Here is an 18,732-nt window from a genome sequence, read left to right as displayed (position 1 = left end):
TTTTTGAGGTCTTCCACCAGGAGGTATTATTGTTTGTTTTAGTTTGCTAATGATACTGTAAAGCATTGCACCAGGAATGGACTGGCATTTATAAAGGGGATTTATTTAGTTACAAATTCACAGTTCTTTAGAGGAAGGGCAGCTGGCTTTCCTCTGGCTTTCTGTGTCACATGGGAAGGCACATGGCGACATCTGCTGACCCTCTCTTTCAGCTTCTGGGTTCAAATGGCTTTCCCAGGGACATTTCCTTTCTACAACTCCCAGCATCTGGTCTGAGCCCACTTTGAGCACTGACCTGAGGTGTGATGCTGCTGAACTCTCTTCTGACCTCTGTCTTTTAAGCCTTTGGTTAAGTATATTAAACATCACTCATTGCAGAAGACATTCCCCTTATCCAAGTGCAGGTGAAATCAGCCATAGGTGAATTTCATATGCTGATGACTTAAGTCCATACCAACAAAACAAATGGGCACTGTCACCTGGACAAGTTGACATCTGAACCTAACTACTACACTAATAGCAAGCTTTATAATAAATGTGTAATAAATTATGCAATATATTTTTTTCTTCAATGTTTTTCTGCAGGCTCAGAAATTGAAACTCTAAATGTGCTAATCAAAGTTGAAATAAGGCAATACTTACTAATTTAAATATGTTTTAAATATGTAGATCACAGTTACAAAGCATTTGAGTCCAACAATAATTTAGTCATTTAATAATATTTGTATTTTGATTGTAGCAAAAAAAATCATTAATAGTTAATTTTATTATCTGGCATATTAGTTAGGCCTCTCAGGGAAACAGAATCAATAGGAGATATCTGTGAATATGATATTTATAAGTTTCTCACACAACCACGTGGGGATGCAAGATCCAAAATCAGTAGGGCAGACTGTGAGCTGGTAGCTCTGATGAAGGTCTTCAACAAACTCTCCAGGAGAGGCTGGCTGGCTGAAGTGAAGAGACAGACCCTCTCTTCTGAATTCTCCTTAAAAGCCATCAGGTGATTAGATTAAGCATCTCTCATTGCAGAAGGCTCTCCTAATTGCAGGGACTGCAGATGTAAATAGCCATAGATGCAACCAATGTGCTGATGATTTAAGTCCACAAAATGTCCTCACAGCAACAGATAGGCCAGTGCTGGCTTGACCAGAAACCCAGGCACTATCACCTGGCCAAGTTGACACATGAATGTAACTATCACATCTGATATATTGTACTCAGATATTTGAAAGCCCATTTATACAAACTATCTTAATTAAAATGCATTATACCTGAACCCATAGACCCAAGCTAATGAAATCATGCAGATTGTTGATTCAACCCATCTCCTAAGATAATCAATCAACTTTGGGCACTGGAAAGAGCAGCATTATTTTACCTTCGATTTGGAACAGTCATGCTCAGACCATCTGAAGATAAGAGAAAAGAGGTGAGAGGATCAACAGTTTCTGCACAAAAATATATTAATGTATTTTATACTCTCAGAAATTCTCAGCTCATTGATATATATTCATATACATATACATATATACATATATATATTTATAAGCACTGACAGAAAATAATTGTACAGGATGATATTCTAATGTACATTAGAAACAGCTTCCATTTGTGAAAAATGAATAATTTTATGCCTTTTTTACAACTTTATACTATTTATTTGCCAAACTGATATTACGAGGAAGGTTAACAATAGATATTTGTTTGAAGTCTGGCACTGAGCCAAATCCTTTGCATTCATTATCATATATAATCCTCACAGTGACAGCCTGGGTTAAGTACTTAATCTATCACATTTTATAAAAGAGGAAACTGAACCTTAGAAATTGTAAATACCTTATAAGAAGTTTTGCAGCACTGAAACACAGTTACTTCTTTTTTACTGCAGTTATTTCTTTTTTTAAGGTTGTAGACCTAAAGGAATCAATACATTAAAACACTCTAAATGTTAATAGAAACATTATCTACTCCTTTGCTTTGATAATACAAACTAACACACAATGAGCCTTACAAAGAAGCAGTTAGAGTTGTAAATGTTTTACACATACTAACTGAATAATTCATCCCAACAAAAAGTAGGAGTAGATTAATTTTTTAATTTATATTTGAAAAATTTAGGCACAGAAATGTTTAGTAAACTGCTTAAAGGCTTGGCCAAAATGAATTAATAAGGAAGATGCTTAGACTCCTGTCTGAAACAACCAATAAAATTTTCAAGTCATTGGTCATCAGGCAACAAAGGGTGGCAAATCTTAAAAAATGATAAACAAATTAGATGAGCTCTACAAATGCTCAAACTTACTTCCGTATGAGAGTTTCCAGGCAGCAGTCAGGGAGAGGGCACCCAGATTCAGCCGTGTGGACACCTTGAGTTGAGAAGACAGAAGTAAGAATCTGGGAAGAGCTCAAGAAAGAAAGAATCCCTGAGATATGCAGTGGCAAAACAATCTTTCACAAGAAACACAGGGAAAGGGGCCTGGGATTCATGCAGGAGAGCCTGTTAATGCCAGCCTGACAGGAAAACCACATGATTAAAGATGCAATGGGGGAATATACGGAAAGGTATTGTCTCATTATAATGGGAAATAACTGGCCCCATAATAAACATGGTTCTCATCCTACCTAAAAAAATGTTAAAAGCAAATCTGAAATTGGAATCTGGGATCTGAAAGCAGCTAACTATTTGCAATTAACTTAAGTACATGCCAGGACAGAGTTCAAGTGTTAGTAGACAAGGAAATAAAAATAGTTGTTATAACTTCATTCCATAGTTTCAAAAGTTCACTCAGAAGATGCTTTTTAAAAAAATCCCAAACAAGCTTACAGAGATGAAAACTACTATATGTGGCATGAAAAATTCACTGGATGAGATTATTAGCCCATTGGACACGGAAAAAAGATTACTGAAGCTGAAGACATAGAAATGGAAAATATCAAAAATGAAAAGCAAAGAAAATATTATTTAAAAAATTATCAGTGGACTGTGGGACAACTTCAATTGGCTTAATGTACTTGCAGCTAGAGAACTCGAAAGAGAGGAGAAAAGAATTGGGTCAGAAGAAATATTTGAATATATAATATCATCAAAATTAAAATCTTCTATTCTTTGAAAGAAAGTTAAGCAAATGAAAAAGTAAGACACAAATCAGGAGAAAATATTGGTGAGTCACATATCTCATAAAGAACTTATATCTGTAATATATTAAAACTTTCAAAGTTCAACTATAGGAAACAATTAAACCTGTTAAAACACATGAAAAAGATTTGAACATTTTACCTATATATATATATATAGGTATCAGTATATATATATATACTGATGGTAAATAAGTATACGAAAAATGCTGAAATCTTTAGTCATCTGGGAAATACAAATTAAAAGCATGATGATATACAACTACACATGTCATAACAGAATGTCTGAAATTAAAATGATTGTCAATACCAAGTGTTGGCAAAGATAAAGATGAACTAGAAGTCTCATACACTGCTGGTGGGAACGTGAAATGGAGAGTGTGACTCTGGAGAGTTTGACAGTTCCTTTAATATTACATATCCACCTACTTTATGATTCCATATTTCACCCTGAGATCTTAACCCCAAAGAAAAATGATAGGTACGTGGATGTTCATAGTCACTTTACTTGTAATAGTAAACATTGGGAACAATCCAAATATCCATCCACAGTTCAGTAAGTTTACAACTATGGCATATCCATTCACAGGAATACTATTCAGCAATAAAAATGAATGTACTATTGACACACCCAACAGAATAGGTGAATTCCAAAATGATGCTGAGTGAAAGAAGCCAGAAAATAGGAGTGCATACTATATATTTCCATTTTTATAAACTTCTAGAAAATGGAAACTAATCTAAAGAGACAGAAAGCAGATCCTGTGGTTACCTTGGGATGGAAGTGGGAGGCAGAGAAGGATGAGAATGAGGGATTTCAAAATAGCATGAGGAAACTTCTGGGGATGATGTATGTGTTTACAATATTTTTTGTTGGGATAATTTCAAGGGCCCCTTCATGTCAAAAATCTAACAAACCTTACATTTTACATATAAGCAGTTTATTGTATGCAATTTATACCTCAATAAAACCTTTTCTAAAGTTTCAGCATGTACAACCATGTGTTTTGACCCCAGGTCCTTAACTTCTCTGCTACACTATCTCTGATAAGTTTTATTGTACTGAGCACAAAGCACAATGATGAGAATAGTCTTCTGCATGATTTTTTAAAATATGAACCTGATTTTTTTGCCTTAAATAAATGGCCCAAATATGTAGGATTTCTTTGGCAAGTTGCACAAGAAAGACTTTACTTTAGGTCTTCTATTTTTCTTCTCAAACTTAACCAAAGGCTTTGGGTTGGCACTGAAACAAAGTAGTTATTATGTACTTCTCATTGCCCCACTATAAAACCAATGCTGCTTTTAAATCTAAGAAAAAAATTCTTAATCTTAAATAATAAATTGGATAAGACTTCATGTTATAATTTATAGGTAATTTTCCTAAACAAAACAAAACCATCAATAAGCACACATTACTATTAAAGCCTAGTTTACCTGGAAATCTAGAGTGTATCTAGAATCTGGACAAATTTTATCCATTATTTAGAGATTTTTGCTAACCATCAAATCTATGCTTCATGCATGCTGAAAAGCCATTTCTCTTCTGATAGGACAGCCCAACAACTTGATCTTTTCTTCTCCTCTCAGTTTCTCTATCACGTAGACCTCAATATACCTCTATCTTTGTTAGAAAGCTCAAACTACTCCAAACTGCAAGACCTGGCCCCATTTGCAGCTAGCCTTTGCAGAAATTCTAATGTTATATTCCTTACACATTGTTAAGAATACCATATCTGATAGCCACAGAGGCACTCACCCTACAATTTCCTTGTCCAAAGCATTTTCCCTCCTTGGAAATGATGCCTCGTGCTTCTCTACAACACATAGTCCAATTCCACCACCCAAACCCTCAGCAATATGAACCCTAATACACATGTCTTCAGGCTGTTGCTCCTTCATAGTGTCTTCAGAATTATTGAGCATGCAGAAAGCATCAACCACATGGTGTCAATCATTCTCCTGTTTTCTGGTACATCTTTGTGAGCTTGTTTACTCCTGACTGCCTAACATGAAGTCCCACAGTCCCTTCCAGGCTCCCTGAGCATCCCTCATATGTACTCTCTTTCCTCAAGAACCTTTCTTAAGGCAGTGAGTTTCTATGACTACCTTATTCTACAAATGGACCTGCATTATCCTGTCAGTCATGTGAAAATAGTCTGGTCTTGGTTCTGGAATAAAAGTGGCCACTGCAATTTTCCATGAGATTTTTCTCCACTAACCATAGGTTTTCCTCATCTCTTAATCTATATAAGTTTTTCCCCGACTATTACAAATTAAACATAATATTTCAATCCTTAATTGAATAAAACATGGCTTTAAAAGTAACTTTCAGGAAAAGTACACCATTTTAATTATTTTATTTAATTTAAATACAAATGTTATCACTAACCTGACAAACTTCAGTATGTAAAGACATAATCATTTGAAGTAAAAAGCAATAATATCTCATGTAACGCAGCATAATTTTAATATGGTTTCTCAAATTTTATATATAGAATATTTCAATAGAAAATTAAACAAATTAAATTGTATTACTAAATTATTAAATTGTATTTTAAGACATTAAAATTTGAATAAGTATCAAGAACTATTACTTCTCCCTTAATTTTGCTTTGAACTTTCATAACCCAATAGTCATGATTATAATCCTTAGATCTTTTTCCTTTGTAGATCAACAGAATCCATTCAGGAAATTTGAGACCATAAGAGTCAGGTCCTTAGCTTACAACCTTGATGCCAGTTAAAAATCAAAGCAGTCTTAGAAAATATCTAAGTTCATTAGAAAAATCTATTAAAAAGAGATATCATTAGTTAATTAACACAAATGAGCACTTAAAACATATTTTAAACTCGACAAATATCCAATTAATGATGGGCTTAATGTGCCCTCCATTGAGCAACTTGCAATAAATATATTTGCAGCAATGGCTGGACCCAGACACACATTGGAGAAATGACAGGCAGAGCATCAGAGGACTGGCCAGTCCACATCCCTGTGGTACAAGTGTGGGGGGTTCTTGCATACAGGGGGTGCAGGAAGGTCTCTAAATGACATTCAGTCAGTCCACATTTCTCGATGCCTTTAGTTCCGCTAACAAAAGACTATCACTACTATTTATCAGGCATATCATTTTATTAATAAATGTTAATATGCAATATGTTAATTGGTAAAACTGGCTATTATTCTAGATAGTTTAAGAAAATATTTGTGATGGTGGCCTCCAGGGGATGGCCCTTGAAATGTTTGCTGACCACTGTTGATATTTCATGCTGACTATACTCACAATAGCATCTTAATTGATTGCTCTTAAATGAAAGTTTAACTGTAATTGAATTCAACAAATTTAATTTAAACTAATTGTTATAAATATATATATATTACTGTGTTTATCTTGGTGTATTTTATGATTAATAATATATCAACAAACATGCTTTTGAATAAAAACATAAAATACGAGTAAAATACCCAAATAATTAAGGTATTAAAAGAATTAAATGAGTAAAAAATTTAATGCAAAAGCTGATTGGTTCAGTTCCCAGAGCCTGCCCATGCAAAAATAAATAAATAAATAAATAAATAAATAAATAAAGACTGATTGGACATTAACAACAGAGGATATTCACAGACTTTTGTAAAAGTGAACACACACACACACATATAGCTGCTATTTTACTTACAAATGGCAACATAAAATAAGGCTAACACAAGCTTTGAGACTAAAACTATTTCTCAATTCAGAATATGTTTAAAGATAATATATATGTATATATGTATACATAGTCTTAATTTTGGGTTTCAAAGTCTAGAATCTCAAAAATAAAATCCAAAGTAACATAAACATTTGACAAACAAACACAATTTTAAACACTGTAAAAGTGAAGAACAGCATAAGAACTGCTAACTTTTATTTGCAAGATTTCCTTCATTTTTCCATTTCCTCTGGCGTGGGTATTCGACACTAAAGTTGATTAAAATAAGATAAAAATCTAACTTAAAAAAAAAAAAGGTCAGTTGGGGATTACACTAGAAATATAAATTAGTTCTTACAAGAACTACTCCAAATGTATGATTTGTGTACAAGAATGCTCAAGTCCAGGGTACAGGGGAAACTGTTATTGCATGTATGTCCTGTGTTTAACAGGAAAACATCAACACTACCACAGCAACAGCAGAGGTAAGTAATGGGGGGAGGGACAAGAGTTAAGAGGAGGTTTAGATTTCCTATTTGGTGAGGGTGTATTTATTGAGAACAATGAAATTATCTATAATTGAGTGTGTTGATGGACTTTGGGCATTATACATGATGTCTAAAGAATGCAGGTTGCTGAAGGATGCACTGACTGAGAAGTAGATTAGTGAACGATGGTGTAAACATATGATCAAATATTGTGCTGCTACAAAAAGGAACAAAGTTGTGAGGCATGCAATGATGTGAATGAATATTTGGGACATTTGGTGAGACAAAATATGCCAGAAACAAAGGAACAATTATGGTATGGTCTCCTTTCGAAAATGCTTCTAAGAAAACAGGGGCCCAGACTGTAAGCCCTTATAGCAGACACATTTACTCCACGGGTAATTATTATTTCTGGATTTTGAGAAGTTGTTTTATGTATGTATATATATATATATGATGGTATTTAGAGATAAGAACGAAGGCAATTAGGTCAGGATTGAGGTAATTCAGAACACAGGTCTAAGAAAGACATTGTCTATACTTTAGAGCCACAACTGATCTTTGAGACCAAAGGAAGAAAGGTTTATTTTGTGCAGAATCTAAAGTTTTTGTAGCACATAATCTAATTCAACCTGTCTGGACAGCTCATTTGAACAACTGAAACACAGGGAGTCCAAAATAAGAATGAGGCCTTTAATTATGTATTCCTTAATATAATGCCTGGATACATCCTAGAATATATTAAGCAGATAATCAAAAAGTATTAGCAAAGTCCCTTGAGGGATAGGAGAACAAATATGGAACTATTAAACTTTATCATCAGCGAATCCCCTGATATTGTGTCAAACATTAGGGATACCCAAATTAATAGGCCAAGCCCTTGATTATGAGTCTCACTCTTGTGAAGTTACGTAGTAGCAGAAAACCTAGCCTACCTATGGGTATGCTTAAGAGTTATTTCTGGAGCACCTCTTTTGTTGCTCAGATGTGTCCTCACTCTCTCTAACTAAGCCCAACTCTGCAAGTGAACCCATTGCCCTCCTCCCTACGTGGGACATGACACAGGGGTGAAAGTCTCGCTGGTGGCATGGGAGATGACTCCCAGGGATGAGTTCGGCCCTGACACCAGAGGATCAACAATTCTATAATGACCAAAAGGGGGAAAAGAAGTGTAACTAATAAAGTTTCAGTGGCAGAGAGAGTTCAAATAGAGTCAAATGGCTATTCTGGAGGTCACTCTTAGGCAAGCTTCAGTTAGACATTGCTACCTATCATAATTTGCCAATCCGCAACCAAAACCATTCCAGCCAATCCTAAAGAACACTTAGGGCAATATATAAGATTCTACAAAAGTCCCATGCAGTAGGGTAACTTTCCAGAACCTACAACCTCCGGATGGGTCCCTGGACCAGATAAATCCTGAAATCTAGAAGGCCCAGCCTTTCCAGAACATCAGCTAGTTCCATCTCCCTACCCCATATATTGACAGACCCTTCCAACAAGAAAAAGTTAGAATGGCCATAGCTCAAATATCCCTAAAGAGTGGGATGGGAAGATCAAGGGCAATAGTGGAGTTATACAGAGAAGGTAGGATTTAACAAATGAATATGATTGCTAAATCATTAAATTAATATTTCTTTTAGTCTCCAGTACCTTGAGCAGCTAGAAGTAAAAACCTAAAACTGTGCCATTGTAACCCACACCAAACTCTGAAATCCGTTCTACAACTAATTGTTGTGCTGTGCTTTGAAATTAACTGGGTTTTTTTTGTATATATGTTATTTTTCACAAAAAGAAAAAAATATATCGATTGTGATGATAAAAAAATGTTTATTCCTTCTAGCCTCCTGTCTTCTGGAGCAGCTAGAAGGAAAAATCTGAGATGATGGTATGATAGCCCATGACAAAGTCTGGGATCTGCCTGGGATTAACTACTTATTGAAGAGTGCTTTGAAAACTATTGCTTTCTTCTTTTGCTTTATATATACATTATATTATACCCTTTAAAAAGTTAAAAGAAAGTCAGTTGGGGGTAAAAAGTTTGATGGATCTAGTCTTTCACTCAGCCACTCTGGATACCATTTTATGGAAGACAGATAAACTACACCCGGACTGACTCAAGTAGAGAGAATACACCTGTAAAATTAATTTGTCCTGTGAGTGATGAGTTTAGTCATCCCTGTTAACAACTCATTTTTAAAGAAGGGGATATATTTATTAACTTTTTTCATTAATCATCAAATCTTTTCTTTTTTTTCATATTTCATCATTAAAACGCCTTATGAAGACTTTTGGACATCAAAAAGTAAATGGAATTGAAGGATAAACCTAAAAAATGTTTATTTAGAAAGAAATCAGGCTTTATATAAATAAGTCATAACTACGCTGGTGAATATTAAAATTGGTACATGGATTTGTCATTCCATTAAATTGGACAAAAAAGCATCCTATTATTTTAAATTAAGAAGCAAATACATATTCTGACAATAATAAAAAATAGCATTATAAATATAACATTCTACCTTTTTTTTTCAGTTAGTTACATCCTGAAGGAGATTGTTTTCCAAAAGGATGACAGTAGCAAAAGCAGAGTTGCAACCCCAGGTTTTATTCATTAAACTTTGAGTACATATGAAAGGGGAGAGATAAATAATGTATGGACTAGAAATGCCTTCTCTGGGTGGAGGAGTGGTGATTTGTCTCCGACCTTTGCAGGCAGGAAGGACTGAGACCCTGTAACTGCTCCTGACTGCCCTGGGCCATTCTTTTGATTTTGGGGGGATCACACATAAAATCATTTCCTTTCTGTACTCCATTTCCTATTTTTACCTAACCTTATGGAATTCTTATTTCACAGCCAATTGCCATATTTTACAATGCCAATAAATTTACCTCCTGCTCACTGTCCTCAACCATACATAATGGGGTGGGGGGTAATTTTACAACTGCATCTTTTTTACAGCTGCACACTCACCAGGAAGAAATTACTTCAGAGATTCTGAGCATATGCATTCTTTTCTCCTGTTAATGCTACCTTTAGCTTTTATTATGTCTCTGTTTTTGTGCTGAAAAAGGTGCTGTTTCATATTTTGTATTCTTTGAGTTTTGCAGTGTTTTTCTAGAATCATTTGGAAACCTTTGCTTCAACTTTTCTTTGAACTGGATTCCTTTGTACTACATTTAACAGTTGAAGGTATTTTTCCATTCTTACGGACAGCCATATGTTTCTTTGATGGAGTATACTCCTTCCTTACTTTGGTTACTTGCTTTATTTAGAAGGATTTGATGAACATATAGAATGGCTCCTTTCTGTGGCTGCAAGGTCACTCTACAATCTCCTTTTGGGGATTTCTGAATCTCTTTTGAGATGATTTCATAGAAGTGAGATATTGCAGGGGGAAAATATAAAAAATTTACTTCACAGTTATTGTGGTAGTTAGATTCAGTTGTCAACTTAGCCAGGTGAAGGTACCTAGTTCTGTTGCTCTGGACATGAGGCAGTGGTACATGAACCAATGGTACCTGAACCTCACCTGTTGCCCATTACACCTGCAGTCGGCTAGGAGGCATGCCTGCTGTAATGAATGATGCTTGATTTAATTGATTGGTGCTTAAATGAGAGAATTCAATGTAGCACAGCCCGAGCAGCTCAGTCCAGGCCCTCGGAGATGAAAAAAGAAATCACCCTGGGGAAAGTTGTTGGAACCCAGAGGTCTGGAGAGAAGGCCAGCAGAGATCACCCTGTACCTTCCCACATAAGAAAGAACCTCAGTTGAAAGTTAGCTGCCTTTCCTCTGAAGAACTAATGAAATAAATCCCCTTTTATTAAAAGCCAATTCATCTCTGGTGTATTGCATTCCAGCAGCTAGCAAACTAGAACAGTTATTTTGTAAATATGTTGATAAAATGTCAGACATAAGTAAAATTATTTTTTCTATAGATATTTCTTGCATCAGTTTCCTCACCTAACAAAAGGTTATGAGAGAATGGTCTCAAATAGGCAATACGTTCTGTTAATTTGCAGTTGTGGTAACCATAGGGTTTCTTTCGTGGAACTATCCATAATTATGGAAAAGATATACAGAAACTTATTTCTGATCTTGGTTACTCAATTGGAAACTTTGAAATCTTTTGCAAATCTCAATCTCTCTAAGCCTCACTTTTAAAAAATCCAGACTATGGAGAATATATCTGTAATACTTGTCCAAAAGGATTGAAATAATCATATATGCTAGCAACTTTAAAAATACATCACAATTAAATGTAGGATTACATTATTTTAATCTGATGGCACCATTTCTCAAGAAAATGTAAAAATGCTGGCTCTTCCTCACTACATATTTTTCACTTTTTAGCATACTATGTTGATCCTTAAAATATTACTTCAATTTACATGGTATTTCATATTTTTTTAGAGTATCCCATTTTATCATTAAAATATTATGTTGGCATATATATAGTTTTCTCTTTTGATCAGGCCAAACTAATTTTCTCACATAGCACAATATTTAAGAGAGGGAGCCCTGTAATGAGACTGTTGGCACTAAGGTGCCAGTTCCCATACCCACGAGTGGGAGATCTCAAACTGGTGGAAGAGTCTCAAAATAATTAGCAAGTTACATGTGCTTATAAAAACAATTAGGTCATTTCCAATGGGGAAATTACAATAATTGGTTGGCATTTACTTTCCTCATTATAAAGGAGGGTCTTACAAAGTGTGGAATGATCCGCAACTGGTTATTACCATATATTTGTCTATTTCTTATAAGTTATCTCTCCTGGACTGAAACTAGCCCATTTCTAATTGTTGCTTAAACCGCAAATTTTGCAGGGTATGTTCCATTTTCTTAGAAAGCACCTAACTTCCTATCACTTCTGAGAAAAAGAGCTGCTCCCAATAGGTGAATGTTGGTAGCTAATTTACTATATTTACCATAGAGCAGCATAACAAATTACCACAAACTTAGTGACTTGAAAAAAAAAAAAAAACACCTGTTCATTAGCTCCCAGGTGTGTAGGCTAGAAGCCTTGGCCAGCTCCCTTGGATTCAGTAGACAGGGTTTCACTATCAAAGTGTCAAGTAGCTAGGCTCTTTCATGGAGTAGGTAGGTACTCCACTTACAAACTCATTCCTACTGCTGATAGAACTCAGTTCCTTGTGGTTGCAGGACTGAGGTTTCTGTGAGCTGGGAGTTCCTTTTAGTATCTTCCAGATGCTTAAGTTCCTTATCAGTTGCCCCTCCATCTTCAAGTAAGAAACATCATGGAAAATCTCCCTCTTGTTTCAAATCACCCCAACACTACTTCTGTCTTCCTTATTACCATCATCTGGAAAAAAAAAAACTCTTTTTTTAAAGCAGGCAGAAAATTTATTGAATACACATGTGAGAAGACATGTGCACACTCTAATAAGGAAAGAGAAATGAAAGGAAAAGGGCGAGAGGGAAATGGGCCATTTGCTTTAATAGATTAGCTTTACTTATTCCCCTTCCCTCTTCCTTGTTAGGGCTTTTTCTTCCCTTCTCTCCTCCCCTCTCTCCTCTTCAGGGTGGTCCTGGTAGTAGATGACGCATTTGGTTGGGTCAGTTGGCTCCACCCTTCTCCGTAGATAATTCCTTTAGGTGGGGGTCACTTGGCTCCAGATGGGTCAGCTGCTGCTGGGTGTTTCCCATAACTTAGTAGCCCGAGGCATATTGTCTGTGCAGGACTCAGGCCCTTCTGACCTTGATTAACTATCCTTCTTCAAGGGCTCCCTCATGGTATTTTTCTTCTTGCCTTCTCTCCCTGTCTTAGCCTGCCTCAACTTCCCCTCAGAGAGTTCTTGCCCCTTAATCCTAAGGTTTACTGAGGAATGAAGGTCTGTCTTCTGTAGCTGTTCTCTGCTTCCCAGAGGGTAGAGGCCCTGCCTGATGGGACACAGAACTTTCTTGCTATCTCATTTAAGTTGAGAGGGAAGCAGTCTGGATGGGCAAGCTGAACAGCTGAAAATCTTTGCAACAGCATTGGTTTGGTGTGAAACGCTTCTGGTCTGGAAGAAATCAACTTGGTGAGAACTTTTAAAATGCAAGAGCCAATCATTTGCAAGGGGAGGATACAAGTGAGCATGCACTGGCGATGCATTAGCCAAGAGAGCATGGGGAGGAGGGAAGAAGATGACCATCTGTGTTAGTTAGATTCAGTTGTCAACTTGGCCAGGTGAGCATACATAGTTTTGCTGCTGCGGACATGAGCCAATGGAACGTGAACCTCATCTGTTGCTAATTACATCTGCAGTCGGCTGGGAGGCATGTCTGCTGCAATGAGTGACATTTGATTTAATTGGCTGGTGCTTAAATGAGAGATCGCAATGTAGCACACCTAAGCAGCTTGGCATTCCTCATCTCAGCACTCGCAGCTCAGCCCAGGCCTTTGGAGATGCAGAAAGAAGTCACCCTGGGGAAAGTTGTTGGAACCCAGGGGCCTGGAGAGAAGACCAGCAGAGACCATCCTGTGCCTTCCACGTAAAAAAGAACCTCAGTGGAAAGTTAGCTGCCTTTCCTCTGAAGAACTAACAAAATAAATCCCCTTTTATTAAAAGCCAATCCGTCTCTGGTGTGTTGCATTCCAGCAGCTAGCAAACTAGAACACCATTGTATCCTTTATGTTTAAGAATGACTCCTAGCTGTGCAACTCATTCCTGCTTCACTGGGAAATAAGAGAGCCAAGCTAAGGGGTACAGAAATGAGGCTTATAAGGGGCTCAGTTGATTGGGCTGTGGCCTTAGCCTGGTTATTTCCTTGAAAGGTATTAGTATTACTGCTTTGAAGGCCAGGACAATGAATTACTGCTATTTTTCTAATACTAAGAGTATGTCATTCAAGAAACCATTTCTTGGCAGTGTTTAGTTGGGTTCTGCATTTTGTGAAAAAGCCTCAGTCTTTCCACACTGCTACTTGAGCATGGCAGTACTAGGAAAGCATATGTGGTATCAGTGTAGAGCTTTAGCTTTTTCCCTTCTTAGTTCTAGAGTTTACGTGAGGGCAATTCGGTTTTTTGAGCTAAAGTTCCGGGGATAGAGTTTGGCTGCGTTCTAGTTTGGCTGTTACATACTTTGCTTTCTTTGTTTTTTGATTAATATTTTAGAAATAAAAATATTTGATAAGCTACAGCAGAAATTGTGTTCTGTTTTACCTTCACACATTTACTCAGGTTATGCTAATTAACAGAACATAATTTATATACTTGCTTTGCTTCTCTTTAAAGTCCTAGTTGAAGATGAAAATTTGATTTATAGCTGACCATGTCTATTTTTTGAGAAGCCTTAGAGTAAAATAGTATAACTGGCAAATAAATTTGGTTACTATACCAATAAGTATTACGATATAACATGGATAGTTGGACTATAGTTAAGTTTTTAGGAAACTCATACAATTTCTAAATATATGACAAATTTTAGCTTAACAAAGAATAAAGCATTCTTTCAATTATTGTAGTTTTCCTGAACACTTTTATATGAAATTATTTTCGCACCTCACTTTTACAAGGTGAGAGAATAAATCCTTTCCAACAGTTTTCTGTTAATAGTGAGATTTGTCTTCTGAAATAAAAAGCGAGAAGGTTAACAAGATTATTTTGATATGTATAAACTTTTATTTTTAGACAGAGTACCTAAATGGTTAAGAAAAATATTTTTATAACTTTTAATTAAGAGCATACTAACAATTTACATTATTATTTTATTTTATTTTTAAAATACTGAAACCCACAGCAAACACAAACATTCCCATTTTGATCATTCCATTCTACATATATAATCAATAATTCACAATATCATCACATAGTTGTATATTCATCATGATCATTTCTTGTAACATTTGCATTATTTTAACAGAAAGAAAGTTGTATTAGTTTGTTAATGCTGCTGAAAAACAATACACCAGAAATGGAACAGATTTTATAAAGGGAATTTATTAAGTTGCAAGTTTACAGTTCTAAGGCTGTGAAAGTGTTCTAATTAAGGCACCAATAAGAGGTTACCTTCATTCAGGAAAGGCTGATGCCATCTGGAAAACCTCTGTCAGCTGAGAAGGCATGTGTCCACCATCTTCTGGTCCTTGTTCCTGGTTCCATTGTTTCCAGTTTCTGATGCCAGAGATTTCCTCTCTAAGTGTCTGTGGACATTTATTTAGCTCCTCCAATGCACAATGCTGGATTCTGATTTGTTTAACTTCTTATGGGAAGGCACATGTTGACATCTGCTGGGCTCTACCCATGTCTAAGTATCTGCTTTCTCTGTCAGCATCCAAGCATCTCCAATCATCCATGCCTCTGTCAGCTCTGAAGTAACTTTTTCCAAGCATCTGCATCTGCTCTGACATGTCTTTAAAATATTTCCCCTTTTAAAGGACTCCAGTAAATTAATCAAGACCCACCTTGAATGGGTGGAGTCACATCTTCATATAATCAAAAGGTCACATCCACAATTGGATGTATCACATCTCCACAGAGATAACCTAATCAGGATTTTCTGCCCTACAATATTGAATCAGGATTAAAAAAATCAGCTGCTCCCACAAGTTTGGATCAGGATTAAAACATAGCTTTTCTGGGGTACATAAAGCTTCAAACTAGCACAAAAGCTAACTCTTAGTTTTGTATGAAAAAATGATTTGACACAAGAACTTCTTTATAAGAACATTATAAATAGGCTTATTAAAATTTTAGTTAGTGTTAACTAAGGTAGACAGAATTTACTTTCAGACTAGGAATATGTTAGTTTAGAAAGCTAACACCTCGCGAGACTATGCTCTGAGGCATGATGAGGGTGCTTCTGAGACATTCTTAAAGATATGGGGTTTATTCTGAAACTCTTAGGGCAGCACAGTCTAAGTGAGCTGGGCAGGAATTTTATTGTTATGTTCCTGTTATTCAAAAGCAAATAGCCACTGAGAGGTTGAAGAGGATGCAAAAATGAGGTTTTAAGATCTAGGACTGAAAACTTGAATACAGTCAATGGTTACTTTTAGGCTAGCTCTGAGATGCCTTCATCCCATACAGATGGTTTTATTTGCTTAAGGATCTCCTTTGGAATACTAAGAAGCCTCAACCTAGTAAGGGCCTCAGGGCAAACAAGGGCATAGACACTAGCTGGGTTTACTAGTCTTAAAGTGACCCACAGGGAGTGAAGAATTTCCCTCCCTAGAAGGAGGATGGTGTATTCAGGACAATGAAAAATTGATGGGATACTAGAATGTTGCTAGAACGGCTTCAAGCTTACAGAGAGGGGTGGTGAAGGTTCTAGTTTTGGCTTTACTGTCAACTCTCATAACTAGGCAAGTTTGAGTGAAATAGGCCCAGAGTGGCAGTTTATGACGCAGTGGCTCCAGTGTTAATTAAGAAATTGATAATCTTACACACTTAGTGTCACCCAGGGCTTCTCTACATTGATGGTCGGATGTGAGGTCAGCAGCACTAGACACAGATTGGACTCCTGTAGGCTTTTTCACTTGCCATAAACAGGGCTTGATGGAATCTTCTTTTAGGAGATGGTGCAGTTGCTGGACCCTATGTCCCTGTTGGTGGCACTTGGGGTATGAGGAGGTTCTGGCACTTTCTCTGCCAGTGGCCCTCTGATCCAAAGTTGAAGCAAGGCCCTTGAGGATTGGAGTCATGATTCAGGACACCTTTCCTGAGAAATCACTGACCTATGCTTCCAGGGATTTCCCAGGCCTTACCCAGAAGAATTTCAGGACAACGTTCCCAAGGGGTTAGAGACTCGAACCTCAAACAGCACCTTTCCTGAGAGATGCCTGGACCTACACTTCTGGAGGTTTTCTGGGCCTTTCTGGAAGAATTCCAAGGCATTGCTCTTGACGAGACTTCTCTGCTGGCCCAATCTCTTGGGAACATGGGGAATAAAGTCACCAGGCATCCACAGGATGAGTCGTCTGGCATCCCACAGGACAGGACATTCCTACCTGGGAGACGTCTAGACATTTGCTTTTGAGTGGGGGTGCTCACCTCACCTGAGAGAAGTCTAGGACATTGCTCCTGGGAATACCTTTGCCCTCTAAGTTTCCTACTTCCTGAGGGCTAAAAAATGAGCATGATTACAAAAAGGGGAACTTCATATTTAGCCACAATGGTCTCAATAGAGACTAAATGAGTAGGCCTGGAGAGGAGATACTCCCATTGAAATAAACCCTATTCCCATGGGTCTAAACCAGGGGTGACTCCTTAGAATGTTAAAGATAATACCTTGTTTGGTATATGTGCCAGTTTGAATCTATTATGTACCCCAGAAAAGCCATGTTATAATCTCGATCCAATCTTGTAGGAGTGGCCATTTCTTTTAATACTGATTCAATATTATAGGATAGAATCTTTTCATTAGATTATATCCATGGAGATGTGACACACCCAATTGTGGGTGTGACCTTTTGATTAGATGGATATGTAACTCCACCCATTCAAGGTAGGTCTTGATTAATTTACTGGAGTCCTTTAAAAGAGGAAACATTTTGGAGAAAGCTTAGAGTTCACAGAGAGAGGTGATGTAGACATTTGGAGATCGAGACAGAAATATCCTAGGCAGTAAGCAAAGACTCATATAAATAGCCAGAACTTTCAAGTTTCAGAGAAGAAACCTCCAGCCCCAGTAGATGCTAAGCTAAAGATGAAACCCAGAGTTTTGTCCCAGAGCAGCTAAGTGAATGCCCACAAATGCTAAGGGGAAACCACTGGCATGAGAAGATGGAAGCAATGGAACCAGGAACAATGACCAGCAGACACCAGCCACATTCCTTCTTGGTTGACAGAGGTGTTCCAGACCCATCAGCCTTTGTTGAATTAGAGTATCGTTCCATGGATGCCTTAGTTTGGACATTTTTATAGGCTTAGAACTGCATACTTGTAACATTAAATTCCCTTTTTAAGAGCTGTTTCATATCTGGTATATTGCATTCCAACAGCTTAGCAAATTAATACAGTGCAAGAATCCTTAGCCCAGAGTCCTGTCTTACAAAAAATGTAGTGTCTCAGAAGGCATTGAAAGCATGATAGAGGAAAAAGAGGTCGATTCTCATGGAGGCAGGAGAGAAGATTTTTGCTGAAGAGGTGAAAAGAGGAGCAGAATAAGGAGTCAGAAAATTCATTGAATCCACATGTGAGAAGATATGTGGGCACTCTTGCAAGAAGAGACAGACAAAAGGAGAGCGGCTGAACACTCTCTTTTTTTAAGAGCACATGTAATTATACTGGGTCCTTCCAAATAATCTCATCTTAAGGTTGCATAACTCTATCAACCAACATAACAATCACAACAATGGTTAGTGTATATGAATCTTGGGATGCTTTTTAGAATTCTGGTTCTAAAACTGGTAGTTTAGAATTCTAAACTGGTAGTTAAATGTGGAATTAATCTAGAATATATCTA

The 18,732-nt window shown here is 36.8% G+C and overlaps 1 long non-coding RNA gene across 1 annotated transcript in view; it reads right to left on the bottom strand.

The window, feature by feature from the left end:
* The window catches only part of LOC143662525 (uncharacterized), a 74,318-nt gene that overhangs the window by 11,603 nt on the left and 43,983 nt on the right, over positions 1-18,732 (bottom strand). Inside the window, exons 3-4 of the long non-coding RNA XR_013165386.1 lie at positions 2,306-2,369; positions 1,840-1,917 (exon numbers count right to left, since the gene is read on the bottom strand). This is a non-coding gene — a long non-coding RNA (uncharacterized LOC143662525). The remainder of the gene's footprint in view (positions 1-1,839; positions 1,918-2,305; positions 2,370-18,732) is intronic.

Source organism: Tamandua tetradactyla, chromosome 18, assembly GCF_023851605.1.
Source record: "Tamandua tetradactyla isolate mTamTet1 chromosome 18, mTamTet1.pri, whole genome shotgun sequence".
NCBI classification, from domain to species: domain Eukaryota; kingdom Metazoa; phylum Chordata; class Mammalia; order Pilosa; family Myrmecophagidae; genus Tamandua; species Tamandua tetradactyla.
Note: the sequence above shows the minus strand (reverse complement) of the source record. Positions and strands in the feature narration are given on the sequence as shown.